The sequence below is a fragment of the Schistocerca cancellata genome, chromosome 2 (genome assembly GCF_023864275.1).
Source record: "Schistocerca cancellata isolate TAMUIC-IGC-003103 chromosome 2, iqSchCanc2.1, whole genome shotgun sequence".
In the NCBI taxonomy this organism is placed as follows: domain Eukaryota; kingdom Metazoa; phylum Arthropoda; class Insecta; order Orthoptera; family Acrididae; genus Schistocerca; species Schistocerca cancellata.
This window is the reverse complement of record NC_064627.1, coordinates 1,095,357,090-1,095,371,500: the sequence shown is the minus strand read 5'-3', so window position 1 is coordinate 1,095,371,500 and position 14,411 is coordinate 1,095,357,090. Positions and strand designations below refer to the sequence as shown.

The 14,411-nt window shown below is 43.7% G+C and overlaps 1 protein-coding gene and 1 non-coding gene across 2 annotated transcripts in view; both read left to right on the top strand.

Annotated features, from left to right (window-relative positions):
* LOC126161244 (uncharacterized) overlaps positions 1–14,411 on the top strand; it is a 207,417-nt gene that overhangs the window by 72,035 nt on the left and 120,971 nt on the right. The window lies entirely within an intron of this gene.
* Positions 2,017–2,088, top strand: Trnas-aga (transfer RNA serine (anticodon AGA)). The gene has a single exon. It is a non-coding gene; the product is annotated as a tRNA-Ser (tRNA).

Sequence of the window (14,411 nt, the reverse complement as noted above, 5' to 3'; positions counted from 1 at the left end):
TAAGTAACGAGGAGGTACTAAATAGAATTGGGGAAAAGAGGAAATTGTGGCACAACCTGACTAAAAGAAGGGGTCGGTTGGTAGGAGATGTTCTGAGGCATCAAGGGATCTCCAATTTAGTATTGGAGGGAATCGAGAGGGGTAAAAATCGTAGAGGGAGACCAAAAGATGAATACACTAAGCAGATTCAGAAGGATGTAGGTTGCAGTAGTTACTCGGAGATGAAGAAGCTTGCAGAGGATAGAGTAGCTTGGAGAGCTGCATCAAACCAGTCTCTAGACTGAAGACCAGAACAACAACCACAACAACGTATTTGGTGGGTAGAAACGCACGAGAAACGTGGTCGTTCAGTCCAGAGACGTCTTTTTGGAGGTTCTCGTCAAAGAATTGTTTGCACAGCAAAATTTGAGGAGGTGGTGTTGTGTAGTGTCGGAAAAGATTCATTCCTTAGTTAGCCATCAACTTGGCAGTGAAATACGTGTTACTGGTAATAGTGCTTGTAGAATTCGTGTGGAACAGAAATTTCATCGCCGTCGTAAGTAACGTGTACAAGCAATGGGGCATAAAATGTTTTCTCCCAGGATTTATTGCCGTTAGTGGTTTATCTAGAACAGATCTGCAGTGCTGAACTGCTTACAGTTTTCACTGTCCACGAATGAGGTTTCTGCGAGGAACAAGTTGTTTGTATCGTTTTTAAAAAGGAAATATTTATTTCAGCAACTGCAATTCTGTCCTTAAGTGTTTGGTATACCGTTAAGAAGTCAGGGGTTTTAACACAGAAACTTGCGATTTCGTGACCAGCATACTGCTGTTGTGCGTCTCACACAAGCCACATTGTCTTGCAATTCTGCAGTGAATGTTGCCACCACTTGTGACTGATGATGTCTCTGCTCCTAGTCTATCGTAAATCAGTGTCGAACATTTATTGAGTGATTTGTGGGAAGTACTTCCTTATTGCAAGGAGGGAATTACAACGACGACTAAACAACGAGCAGACTGATTTCGTGTTTTCTTGTCACAATTGCCGTAATCTCACGTGAACAGATAGCTGGTTAGTTTTCACCGAGTCGATGCGCACCTGAGGTGATAAAGATAACGATGCGATAATCGACCGCCTGATAAGCGCCTATGTTGGCAGAGCTACTGAAAAACAATCGATAAGTGATGTCGATTCTGCAGTTTTATGAATATGTAATGCTTCCCGTATATTTGATAGCCGCAGCGATTAAATCGAGAAGTTATCGCAGAGCCTTTTAGCTTCCAGTCTGTGGCAGTAAATGTTCACCTCGAGCAGAATTCTAGCTTTAATCTCAGAAATAATGCCTTCAGGAAGTCAAAGCTATGGACGTATTCGTATAGACCGCCAACAAAGAATGTGAACAACCCAAGCTTCAAAACATCAAATGTAGGTATCAACCGATTTTTCCCCTCTCATCATTATTGTGCACTCAGTTACGTGGCGCAGTGGTTACAGCTCTGGTATCGCCTTCTGGTAGGGCACTGGTTCAAAAATCGGCCCACCCACACAGACATAACGCACTCTAACATACAGTCGTGTCGTTCATTGCTGTGAAAATTTTTCTGTTTACCAGGTGGAGCGATACTAGAGCTCCAAGAGGCAAGAAAGCCAGCCATCTCTTGGACGCACTGTAAAACTAATGTTCGTCTTAATTAATGTTCTACTTGTTGACGAAATAACTATTGCATTATCGCGTTATTAATGTATCAAGAAACACAAAGATCGTAAAATAAAAGTAAACGTAGTTAACAGTCAAATGAAATTTCGTAATCTAGAATGTATTCGTGAAGAAATATTTTCGAACATATTTTAATCTGAAATAATTTTTAGAGACTTTACTGGTCTCATACACATATGATTTTATATGTGTAGACTGAAGCAGTGAGTGCAAATTTCTGTTCGTGTGCAAGGGGGAATTTAGACTTGGGCGGTAGTCGGAATCTGGATCGAGGAGGCAGACGTGCCAGAGTAATCCGTGCAGTTGTGTGAACTACTGTGCCAAGGTGGCTCAGTGGCTAACGCACGTGCCTAGAAAGCAAGAGTCCAGGGTTCGATTCCCGGCCTTGGCACAAATTTTCACTCGCCGCTTCAGTCTGTATGTGTTATTGTGGTCTTCAGTCCAGAGACTGGTTTGATGCAGCTCTCCATGCTACTCTATTCTGTGCAAGCTTCTTCATTTCTGGATAACTACTGCAACCTACATCCTTTTGAATCTGCTAAGTGTATTCATCTCCTGGTCTACCTCTACGATTTTTACCCTCCACGATACCCTCCAGCACTACATTGGTTTTCCCTTGATGCCTCAGAACGTGTCCTACCAACCAGTACCTTCTTTTAGTCAGGGTGTGCCACAATTTCCTCTTCTCCACAATTCTGTACAGTACCTTCTCATTAGTATGTAAAGGTTTTTTTTAATAATTACCGCTACCAGTCACAAACTTTGTCAACTATTGTATTACTTATTTATTTAGCTACATGTTACCTCCACTGCACTACAGAACTGTTTGTGATCGTGTTTCCAAGTTACTGCTATATTAGTGACAATTTGTGAACAGTGACCAAGAGAGCCACGGAAATGGATACACCGCAACACATCACGACACTACCACGCCAGAAGAACATAGCTGACCACAGCATTTACGAAAATACTACGTAATATCAGTATGACCTAATCGTAAAGTTGTTTTTGTAATGCCGTTTAGCCTGAAGATGAGGTTTAACCCTCGAAACATGTCACTAAATAAATAAATAATACAATAGTTGACAAATTATGTGACTGGTAGCGGTAATTAAAAAAACCCTTACATATTTCTTGAGACAGTCACGGTCGAAAAATAGCCAAAATGGCTTCAAAAACCTCCTCATTACTTACGTGATCTACCCATCTAGTCTTCAGCATTCTTCTGTAGCACCACATTTCGAAAGCTTCTATTCTCTTCTTGTCTAAACTATTTATCGTCCATGTTTCACTTCCATACATGGCTACACTCCATACAAATACTTTCGGAAAAGACTTCCTGACTCTTAAATCTATACTCCATGATAACAAATTTCTCTTCTTCAGAAACGCTTTCTTGCCATAGTCAGTCTACATTTTATATCCTCTCTACTTCGACCATACTCAGTTATTTTACTCCACAGGTAGCAAAACTCCTTTACTACTTTAAATGTCTCATTTTCTAATCTTATTCCCTCAGCATCACCCGATTTCCTTCGACTACATTCCATTATCCTCGTTTTGCTTTTGTTGATGTTCATCTTATATCCTACTTTCAAGACACTATCCACTCCGTTCAGCTGCTCTTCCAGGTCCTTTGCTGTCTCTGACAAAATTACAGTGTCGTCGGCAAACCTCAAAGTTTTTATTTCCTCTCCATGGATTTTAATTCCTGCACCAAATTTATTTTTTGTTTCCTTTACTGCTTGCTCAATATACAGATTGAGTATCATCGGAGATAGTCTACAACCGTGTTTCACTCCCTTGTCAACCACTACTTCCCTTTCATGCCCCTCTACTCTTATAACTGCCATCTGGTTTCTGTATAAATTGCAAATAGCTTCTCGCTCCCTCTGTTTTACCGCTACCACCTTCAGAATTTTATAAAATTATTTTCATCTCTCCATCGTACCCCTGTCTGCTGTAGAATGGCATCCTGATCTGTCTAGGTTAAAGCAAGAATGTCTTTTTTTCAATAAACTCGACCCAATAAAAACTGCTCTGTAAAACGTAAGGCCGATATAGGTAAATTAACATATGACCTATTCGGTGGTAACACGACAACCTATCGTAAAGGGAAGTGACACTTCATTCACTCACAAACACGCAACCGCGGACGCACAGTTGACGTGTTAACAGCTGAAATCATATTCGTGTTGACAGCTGAAATCAGCTTGCCAGGAGTACGTGGAGGGCCAGTTTCACACTATGCTTCACAGGTGGAGTTGTCTCTGGACTTCTACTATCTTCCCCCGGCCGCTGAGGTGACCGCGTGACCGGGAAAACCCGTCCGTTGGGCAGCACAATGGCTGCTCGTTTCTCATGGCCGCTTTTCACAAAATTAAAGCTTACTCCAAAATTAATAAATACGGAACCATACGTGTCACTGACGAGCCAGAGGCTCATTTGAAGCAGTGCAGACGGACGATTACGCGTGTGAAGAGGTGCCTTCGATATCTGCATTAGTTTATAAATTATTGTAAGTTAAATGTTACAAATAATTCCTTAACTGTAAAGGTGAATGTCTCGGCAATGTATTAACCGATTACAACAAACGAAGTATTTAAGGATACACCTCGGATCCGGCTGTGACAGTAGATTTACTGAAATTATTGGCCGCGCGTTTCTGGCGCTGCAGTCTGGAACCGCGAGACCGCTACGGTCGCAGGTTCGAATCCTGCCTCGGGCATGGATGTGTGTGATGTCCTTAGGTTAGTTAGGTTTAACTAGTTCTAAGTTCTAGGGGACTAATGACCTCAGCAGTTGAGTCCCATAGTGCTCAGAGCCATTTGAACCATTTTACTGAAATTATTCACATATTTAAGAGAGAGTCTTAAAAGTGGATTTTGCACAGTTAAAAACAGGTTTTATTACTAAATAAATAGAGAAACATTAAAAGTAGCGGCGGTACTGTAAACATTAGATATGTAGCAAAATGTTTAATGTATAATTTAAGTTGTTTGATAATATTTACACTTATAAATCCGAAAATGGAGGAAAATCAAAAAATTATTGTTTATAAATAAACTATCGTAGATAAAAGAAAACTGATAACAGCACAATATTTCTCGAAAAATTTCCTTGTGATTTGATGTATCATATGTATATAAAAGCTTAAAATTCAGAATTTCAGCAATTTTCACGTTCAGAAGTTTACTGACTTTGTGTCGAAGCAAGCCGGGATATTTTTACTTCCCCTCTTGTTTTGTCATCTGCCTCCCTAAAATTCATTTTTTTCATTTCTAACTAATTACCATTAACATACGTGGGTATAATCTGTGTTTTCGTAAAAGAGAAAGGATGACCCTCAGTTTTAAAGAATATAACACCAGAACTAATTTTGTGCTTAGTTTTATATATGTAATTGATTTTCTAATTTATTTTGACTATTCCTAGTTAGTATCTTTCGTTATAGGGTGAAATCGATAACTGTTTCGTACTATTGTTGACTTAAAAACAAATATAAATTCTGTAATAACTGTAAACATTTGGAGGAACAACTAATAGTATTCTTAAAGGATCTATTTGGCTCTATTCCAAAACATGTTAGCAAAGGCAGCCCTTAATTAATCCCAAAGTAATCAACGGTTTTGTCCAAAGTATTGTTTGCGTTACTATATATGTTAATTTTACGATTTAAAACAATAATTCTGCATAACTCTTGTAGTAAAAGAAACTGTTAAAAAGACGGAATTTTTCGATGTATTCAGTTGATTTAATGAGTTAAGTTTTAATTGTAACTTCTGTAAGTTTAACTTATAACAACGTATAGTTTCGGCCCCTATTGTTGTGTGGATATATAAGGGCCCGATTTTTGGTCACAAGACAGTCATTCCACGGCCGAGTTTCAGAGGAGGAACCTGTGTTGGTTAGAACGACAACACTGCAGCAACTTAACAGTGAAATAAGTGTTACATTAATAGGCCGTGTGTTAAAACAATGACAGTGTCTGTTCCATACGGATTATTCCGAGAGAACTGTGAATTATGTGGTTATGTTTTTACTGCTCGTAGATGGTCAACAGTAAACTATTGTAGCAGTATGTGAATGTTCGCCTGCGAACTATTAATGAGGCTTATGGTATGGGAAGTTAGAGCAATAGTGCACGGACCATATATAACTGTGTATTATGGGGGGGAGGGTGAAAAGTGACAGTAAAAGCCTGTGAAACGTAATTGTGCATTTGTCGGCTACATCATTTACAGTAGACAGTATGGCACGTCCACTCCCTATTTTTTCAAATAGTACGTCGACACCGAGGACACCAAGCGAAGAAACAAAGTAGGTGAACTACAGCTTCAGTGGTGCTTATCGAGGTTTCCTGGGTGAACAGCGCTAATCTGGATGGGAGTCTAGGTTCGTACGCCGTTGCAGGCTGTCAGGCTATGTTAGGAAAAGTTGTATATGATGGATGATGAAATAGCTGCTAGTTCGCGTGTGCGAATTATTCAGAGTTCGTACTTTCAGACAGAGATACTTTTCAGCATCTGATGAACTTGTTACTTTTCGGATTGTGTGTAATACAAGCCGCACCTATAAGGTTTCAGTGTGTAGTCATTGTGAAATTTACAGTTTCATATACTGTGGAACTTCAACGGTTTTCTAAAGATAAGTCACGCAATTAATAATAGTTTATTCAGCCACCTCCAAGATCTCAAGAAACTCGGTCAGGCTCTGTGAACTGTGACTTTCGATTTTTCTGTGTTCTTATTGGAAATAAACTCGAATTTGTGAAACTTTAAAAATACGTGAGTGGGTATGTGACTTTTGCACAGCATAAACTGCTTGCATTTATGTTACACTGAAGAGCCAAAGAAACTGGTACATCTGCCTATTATTGTGTAGGGCCCCCTACGAGCAAGCAGAAGTGTCACAACACGAAGTGGCATGCACATGACTAATGTCTGCTGGAGGGAGTAACGATGAATCCTGCAGGGCTGTCCATAATCCGTAAGAGTGCGAGGGTGTGGAAATCTCTCCCGAACAGCACGATGCAAGGCAGCCCAGGTATGCTCAATAATGTTAATGTCTGGGGAGTTTGGTGGCCAGCGGAAGCGTGTGTTCCTGGAGCCACTCAGTAGCAATTCTGGAGGTGTGCGGCGTCGCATTGTCGTGCTGGAATTGTCCAAGTCCGTCGGAATGGGCAATGGGCATGAAGGGATGCAGGGGATCAGATAGGATGCTTACGTATGTGTCACCTGTCAGAGTCGTATCTAGACACATCATGGTCCCATATCACTCCAACTGCGCTGCGCACACCATACACCATTACAGATCCTCCATAAGCTTGAACAGTGCCCTGCTGACATGCAGGGTCCATGGATTCATGAGGTTGTCTCCATACCCGTACACGTCCATCCGCTGGATACAATTTAAAACGAGGCTCGACCGACCAGGCAACATGTTTCGAATCAGTCCAATGTCAGTGGTGAGGGCCCAGGCGAAGCGTAAAGCTTTGTGTCGTGTAGGCATCAAAGGTACACGAGTGGGCCTTCCATCCCGAAAGCCCATATCTATGATGTTTCGTTGAGTGGTTCGCACGCTGATACTTGCTGATGCCCCAGTATTCAAATCTGCAGCAGTTTGCGGAAGGGTTGCACTTCTGTCACATTGAACGATTCTCTTCACTCGTCGTTGGTCCCGTCCTAGCAGGATTTTTTTCTGGCCGCAGAAATGTGGGAAATTTGATGTTTTACCGGATTCCTGACATTCACCGTACACTCGTAAAATGGTCGTATGGGAAAATTCCCACTTCATCGTTACCTCGGAGATGCTGTTCCCCATCACTCGTGCGCCGACTATAATACCACGTTCAAAGTCACTTCAGTCTTGATAACCTGCCATTGTAGCAGCAGTAACCGATCTAACAACTGCGCCAGACACTTGTTGTCTTGTATAGGCGGTGCGGACCGCAGCGCCGCGTTCAAATATTCAAATGTGTGTGAATGCCTAACGGACCAAACTGCTGAGGTCATCGGTCCCTAGACTTACGCACTACTGAAACTAACTTAAACTAACTTATGCTATAAACAACACACACACCCATGCCCGATGGAGGACTCGAATCTCGAGAGGGAGGGGCCACCCAATCCGTGACATGGCGCCTCAAACCGCGTGGCCACTCCACGCGGCAGCACTTATTCTGCCTGTTTCCATACCTCTGTATTTGAATATGCATGTCTATACCAGTTTCTTTGGCGCTTCAGTGCATAACACGACATTTCAAAATCATCTCTTCTCTTTTTACTGCCACTTCAATGAACATTCGAGCCAGTAATGTCGAACGACCGCTACGGTTACGGTTTGTTACGAGGACCACGAAGAACCTGCATGAAGACACGGGGGAGCAGTTGGACCGCCGCTAATCTTGGACCGCCGCTGATCGTGGTCCGCCACTGATCTGTGTCTGCCACGACGCGTGCTCTGTCCCTCCACGTTCTTCTCTGGCGCCTCCGGGTCGTGGGAACAGATAGTGCCCGCCTATCTCCAGCTGTATGCTAACAGTGGAGAAAAGATCTGGCGAGTCTCCAGTGCTGTATGGATAACGCAGACCAGTGAAAAAAAATCCCCTATGAGCGGGAACCGTGGCACGAAGGAATGCCATGTAGACTACAACTCTGCAGAATTTGGAGAAATTTCAAGCAAACGTGGGTAGACATCAATTGCTGTCTGGAAGTACACTGATCGGGGAGGAGGTGGCACATATATGTAAAATGACTTTGTAGTCGCTAGCTCGTTGCTAACAGTCCCACTGATATTTCGTCCCCAGTGGCAGGGTTATGGTGCGAAAGAGGTGATATGTACTTAATGACTTTAGAACGATAGTTACACGTGTCATTCCACGCTAAGACCATTTCGTCACAAAAGTGACGCATTGTCAGAAGAGTTTACATGTTCCGGGTTTACTGCAGACACGGTTGTGCTGCAGTACGGAAAAGAGGAGGATCGCATTGTGAGAGTTAAATGACGCAGAAAATGGAAACGTCCTCCAGAGTTGATGTACGCGGGACAGTACTATTCACATGGACAAAACGTCTATGTTTCACAAAGGTTCTCCGTGAAAATCTGGCAGCGTATGGACCAAATGCAATGACGCCTCCTGCCGTACAGAAATGGTGCCAACGATTTGATCGAGGCCGCACTACACAAACGTGCGTGGAGCTGACTGGGACGTCCTGATCTTCCACCACACGATTTCCATATTTCCGACAGCTTGAAAGAACATATAGGTGGAGAGAGGTTTCCTGCGATGAGGACGTTGACACACCAGGTCCCGAATGTCTCCGTGTCCAAGGAGCGGATTTCTACTGTACAGAAATTGAATTATTTCGAGAAAGTTCCGACCGGTGTTTACAGAGACTTGAAGACTTTGTTGAGAAAGAGTATTGTGTACCTGTGTCAATGCGAAGTGTAGTGCAGCATTCAACAGAAGTTACTCTGCCTGCCACGATAATGCGTGACTTCGTTTTTGAAGTCCCCTCATAAAAACAACAGAAGTTAACAAGAAATATTTTATTACTTTTCGTTTTGTAACAGCCTAATCACGTGTTCTATTTTAGGCTACGAATCCGTATCTGACCCTAGAGTTCTTCATTTCACGTACAGTTTTAACACTGTTCCACTTTCTTATTAACTGGAAAGATTACACATGCGACTGGAGTGAAAAGTAATTTTATTCTTCAGTATATACAAAGCTTTTATTGAAGTACGAATGTTAAAACATCTCCTTATTGCAACGAATTATGTGTCCATTGGCTTACATTTCTTTCTCTCTTCTTAAAGCATGTAATATAGTTTTTTTTTCCTGGTGCACTGTCTGCTGTAGCCATCGGTGAAGTCAGCAAGAGTCACCCCTCTCGTACTCGTATTCCAGCGGTCCTGATATCGTCTTCCCATCATTCTAATATCTTGAGACAGGTGTTCACCTTGTTCCTCACTGACATCTCGCAAAATTGCAGGGGAAAGATCAAGGCGAGACCGTTCAAAAACTGAATCTCGGGGTTCATCAAGTCGCCTAACGTCTTGAAATTTTACAGTACGTTTGCTACAACAGAAAATGGGTTATTTTATTGTCAAAGAACTTGGTAAAAACTTATCTGCGTGATACATAAGCCGCTGTCTCACTCACAGTCATTTCTGATCAAAAGTTGGAATCTAACGTCATTTTTGGAATGTCACGCCCAAGAAATACGTCTTCTTCTGATTTGATTTTGATAATTGAGAAAGCTATATGAAAAAAGAGTAATTTACAATAGCTATAACAGCCAAGAAGCTGTAATAAGAATGGAAGACCAACAACGAAGTCCTTGGACTGAAAAGATGCAGTCTTTCTGCTGTACTGTCCAATCCGTACATCGACGAAGCAATGACGGAAATAAAAGAAAGGCTTAGAAGGATAGCAATGAGGAGATTAGCTGAAGACATTGCTTTCCACACTAGTAGGAGGAAGATCTGCAGAACATACTGGACGAAATGAACTATCTACTGCACGCAGATTATGGACGGAGAATAAACCGAAGAGGCGAAAGTAATTAGAAGGAGGGCAAATGAGATTAATGATCAAATTAATCTAGAAATTGGGCGTCGCGAAACAGGCGAAGTAAAGAAATTCTTTTACCTTGTAAACAAAATAAACTATGGCGGTCGAAGCAAGGAGGACATGAAAAGCACGTTAACATAAGCAGATGGCATTCCTGGACAAGAGAACTCTACCAGTATAAAACATAAGCCTCAATTTGAGGAAGAAATTTCTGAGAAAGTATGTCCTGTGCACAGGACTGAATGATAGTGAAATGTGGACAGTGGGAAAACCGCAACAGAAGACAATCGAAGCGCTTGGGGTGCGGTGCTACAGAAGAATGTTGAAAATTAGGTGGACTGATAAGGTAACGAATGAGGAGATTCCCCGCAGAAACACCGAGGATAGAAGTATGTGGAAGACATTTACAACAACGAGGAACGGGATGATAGGACACGTGTTAAGAGATCAGGGAATAACTTCCATGGTACTAGAGAGAGCTTTAGAGGGTAAATACTGTAGCGAAACCCCGAGATTATGATATATCCAACAAACAATTGTGGATGTTGGATGAAAGTACTTCTCAGAGATGAATAAGCTGACACAGGACAGGGAGTCGCTGCAGACTACATCGAACCAGTCAAAGGACAGATGAGCTTCCCCAAAGAAAAAGATAAGAAAGTTTTGCAGAAGTATTTGAGACCTTCTCCATGTTTTGACAAGACTTTCGCAAATTGTTTCATTAGGCCCAATTTCATGTCTAGAAATGGTAGTAGAAATCTTGCGCATAAGAACAAGAGTCAAAGAGCTTCTCATACCAGTTTCACTGTATGCTATCCTGTCCTGTCACTGCTACCGAAATTTGTTCTTAATTTTATTATTAATTGAAGTAGTGTATAAAATTCGCTGGTGTGCAAAGTTTGAGGATCAAAATAACTTTCGCATGATCTGACACTGCCAAGTAACAATCTCGATGATATCTGAACCAAGCACAGAAAGACCTGTTACAATACAGTAGAGAGGGTAACCGAAAGAAATACGCAATGACACGAACAGAAATAACACTTTCATCCAAAGACAATAATTGCACTGAAGTCGTCGCGATTCATGATGGTCGCCTGGACATTGCAAAACCTAGAACATGGCTCTTAACAGGCTATGTGATTCCACAGACGACAACGCGTGCTATGCAACATGTTCCGTCCTAGCCACAAGGCTGGTAAGGAGTTCTTGTGTTAGGGCGTTCCGTCCGCCACCAGGTGCAGTGCGGTTGACAACTCCTGGACTCGTGGACGTGCTGCAATACATCTCCCCAACCCATCCCACATGAGACTGATGGGGAATAAGTCAAGGGAACGGACAGCCCAGTCCATTCGCCAAATAACCTCTCCTTTCGGAAGCGCCTCCACCTGCGCTTTCTCGATGCGGTCGCTTATTGTCATCCATAGCAATGAAGTCAGAGCCGAATGCACCCCTGGAAAGACGCAGTTGTGGAATGAGTACAGTGTCCCTATATCGTTGACCGATGAGGGTACTGTGTTCGATGATTTGGAGGTCAGTACGTCCATGCAACATGATGCTTCCCCACACTGTAACAGTTCGATCAGCAAAACTATCACGTTCGACAATTTCCCTGTATGCGGTTCGTGTTCCCACCTCTCGCCATGTGAGGGTACGTCCATCGCCGGCCAGTGTGGCCGAGCGGTTCTAGGCTCTTCAGTCTGGAACGTCGCGAATGCTACGGTCGCAGGTTCGAATCCTGCCTCGGGCATGGATGTGTGTGATGTCCTTAGGTTAGTTAGGTTTAAGTAGATCTAAGTTCTAGGGGATTGATGACCTCAGATGTTGAGTCCCATAGTGCTCACAGCCATTTGGTACGTCCATCAGACTGAATCTACTCTTGTCCGAAAGAGCACGCGAAGCAACTCCTCGTTGGTCCAGTCGTTACAGTCTTGGCACCATGGCAAGCGTTTTCACATGAATCACCTGAGTACAAATGACAGCCCCCCCAATGCACTGGCCTTCCATACCTTGTGTACACGATACTACCGCCATCTGTGTATGTGCTTGTTTGTCACCTCACTGCAATACTGTCCTCAACGGTCTGCGTCCATGACGCCAAGGATGTTTCGATCAGCCGTTCGCCTGTATGGCGGTGGATCCCAATACGATCGTCGATCTAGTTTGTAAACTGTCACTCCATACTATTTATTGACATATACTTGACTATCACTTGCTGTAGTCTGGCTGGTTGGAAAATGAGGCATCGGAGATTCATACGTAGCCAGAGTGCGAAGTTACTCCGAAGGTACATGCGCCGGTAAGTGATGCTGTGACCGTTAGCCTACAACGCATGCCCTCCCTCTTCCGCCGCACAGTTCTATAAGTCATTCATTTCCATAAATTCAGATAATAGCCGGCCGCTGTGGCCGAGCGGTTCTAGGCGCTTCAGTCCGCAACCGCGCGACTGCTACGGTTGCAGGTTCGAATCCTGCCTCGGGCATGGATGAGTGTGATGTCCTTAGGTTAGCTAGGTTTATTTAGTTCTAAGTCTAGGGGACTGATGACGTCAGATGTTAAGTCCCATAGAGCTTAGAGCCATTTGAACCATTTGAATCAAATAACAATGAAGAGGTTGCAGTATGTCAACACTTCTGTATCACAGTTAATTTATTTCTCTTTAAATTCAAGTATTACGTTCCCACTTGTTCCGATCGCAGTCACACTACAATCACACTCACTTATCAATCACGAGCTTACACGAGTTTACCACTGTCGATTTCTTACCGTACAATCGTATATCCACTCATTCCCCCCGATACGAATTTCATGTGAGTTTCAAAATTGGCATTCTAACCACGATCGACTTTCTCAAATCCTACTCGCGTGATGGTTCTGACGCAACTTACTTACTCCAAAGCGCCAAAACCACTTCCAGGTGCCAATCTGTCCCTTCTAGAACTATGGGGCGTCCCCATCAGCCATGCCGCTGCACTGTAGCAAAGGAGCGTAAGGTTATATTCGATCCGTGAAGTACAGGCCTGATATCTGTGCCGTTACAGCTGTTACAAGAAACGTGAATCATCCGATCAGGAGACGCGTTCCCGTCAGTTCACGGTCCAGTCTCTATGATTGCTCAATCGTAAATGACGACGTCGGTGGATCAACAAGGGGACTGACAGGAGTGTTCTGATGCGCAGCCCTTGTTCAACAGTGTGCGCTGAATGGAGTGTTGTGAAACACTTGTGTCTCCACCAGCACTGTACGCTATTGTCAGATCTGCCACAGACCGCTGCCTACCCTACTTTTCAGAGTAGGCGAGCCTCCATCCTCCACGTTATCTGACGAGGCGTCGACAACATATGGCCTAATCACCGTGGATTCAGCGTCCTCCAACCACTGTCCACAGATGCTCGCGATAGTAGCAACCAACGGACCAGCTTGGCCGTTTGCAAGATGCTCGTTCCTACTCGCCAGGCCATAACAATCTGGTCTTTGTCAAATTCGCTCACGTCAGTGGAGTTCCCCCGTACCATCGCTAGAACCATACCCGATCCGTTTCTGCCCCGCTTATGTTCTTTCCTCACCGCTTCACGCGCCCGAGACGCGGCCAGGCGGCTTTCAAATCCGAGGTGGGCAATGGTCACCATGTTTCGGCTTCTCAGTGAGTCAGAGATTTCCTTGGACTGACACGTCCCACATCCTCACGTTCACGGCGAGTCTGATCGCTCACTGAGTGCAGTTCCCGCGGTGAAGAGGGCGCAGCGCAGGCCCCGCTGTGCGGCGCCGCCACCATTCGATGCTCGGCTGTTTGCTTGCTCAGGCGACCAGAAATAGCGCGGCCTCCAGGCGGGGGGAGGCGGGTTGCGCCTGGCGGCGAGCGAGGCCCGCCATTACCCGTATATCATGAACAAAGACCTTGTAAAAAATAACTAGACTCACTGATGGCGCTGCCGTCGCGGGATAATTTGAACCTTCGGCTGAACGCCATTATAGTGGTTGTAGTCTGATGTGTTGTGTAGTATTGTTGTTTATGAAGACCCTGATTCAACCTTGTATATTTGTTGGGGCGTACATACAGTATTTGTTACTCGTAATTCTACTGACTGTACGTTCCAATCAAAAGAAGTACAATGGTGAAGAGTCGTGCAGCGATT